Here is a 1,060-nt window from a genome sequence, read left to right as displayed (position 1 = left end):
CGGGCCTGCCTGGCACCCTGCCAGCCGCCGCAGCGCTTACCCAGCAGGCTCCTCGACAGCCACAGCCGGGCTGGGGAGAACGGCACGGCCCGGGGGCCGCTGTACCTGACAGTGGGCGCCTGGGACACGAGGCATGGAGGGGGCGGTCTCGCCCGGTGCTGGCCGTGTGGTCTGAGGTGTGCTTTGGCCCAGGACGGTGACACCCCCAGATCCCGGAGTTCGGCTCCTTCTGGGGAACTGGCTGGAGCGGACCAGGGTGCCGAGGCCTAGGCAGCCGCCCCGCTGTGTGTGGACCTGGGGGTGCTGTCAGCGGCAAGGGCTCTTTGGTGGCTGGGAGGCCGTAGGGCCGAGGTCACTGGGCCCCCTGAGGGCTGCGCCCCTAGCGCTGCCAGCCCAGGTGGGTCCTCCTGCTGGACTGGCCAGCTGCCCACAGGGGACTGAGCCCTTGGCATCAGGCCCTGAGGCCCAGTGCGGCCAAAGCCCCAGGCTGAAGCACATGGGCAGGTAGGGGTGGGGCACCCCTTGGGGTCCCAAGTTGGGCGCTGTAGTACAAGTCTTGCAGCTGAGAGGCAGCCGGGGCCGGGCACCAGCGGCTCCTGCGGGGAGGTGACCTGGTTGCTGCCGCACTGGCCCCAGGGGAGCGGTGGGGCTCGCAGGGGCAGGGGCTAGAAGACTCGCATTCCAGCCACCCATCCCAGCCACGCCCACGTCCAGAGTGGCAGCTGCATGGGCGGTGGGGGCCTAGCCTCCCCTACGGGGCTCTGTGCCCACCCAGACTGGGAGAGTTGACACCAGAACACGGTGGAGACCCCAAAAGGGCCGGTCCCCTGCCCAGGACAAGTGCCCAGGACCGCGGGACACTGAGCACAGAGGGTTAGCAACCGAGACTGGCCCTGGGCGGGCCTGGGCTGTCGCATGGCCCCGGGTATGTGCAGTGCCTGCCCCCTAGGCCTCCCGTACTGCATGGATGCTGCCTGGCCCCACTGTCGCCCCAGTCCTGGGGTGGCCTCTCTGGGGCCCTGTCCGCCGCCTTGACCACCCCGATACTGGAAGCCCAGGG

The 1,060-nt window shown here is 70.3% G+C and overlaps 1 protein-coding gene across 1 annotated transcript in view; it reads left to right on the top strand.

Annotated features, from left to right (window-relative positions):
* The window catches only part of AKT1 (AKT serine/threonine kinase 1), a gene marked incomplete in the record, with an annotated part of 24,602 nt that overhangs the window by 6,094 nt on the left and 17,448 nt on the right, over positions 1-1,060 (top strand).

This window comes from Tupaia chinensis, unplaced genomic scaffold (genome assembly GCF_000334495.1).
Source record: "Tupaia chinensis unplaced genomic scaffold, TupChi_1.0 Scaffold000671_2, whole genome shotgun sequence".
NCBI classification, from domain to species: domain Eukaryota; kingdom Metazoa; phylum Chordata; class Mammalia; order Scandentia; family Tupaiidae; genus Tupaia; species Tupaia belangeri.
The sequence above is the reverse complement of the archived record's forward strand: the minus strand, read 5'-3'. Positions and strand labels throughout refer to the sequence as shown.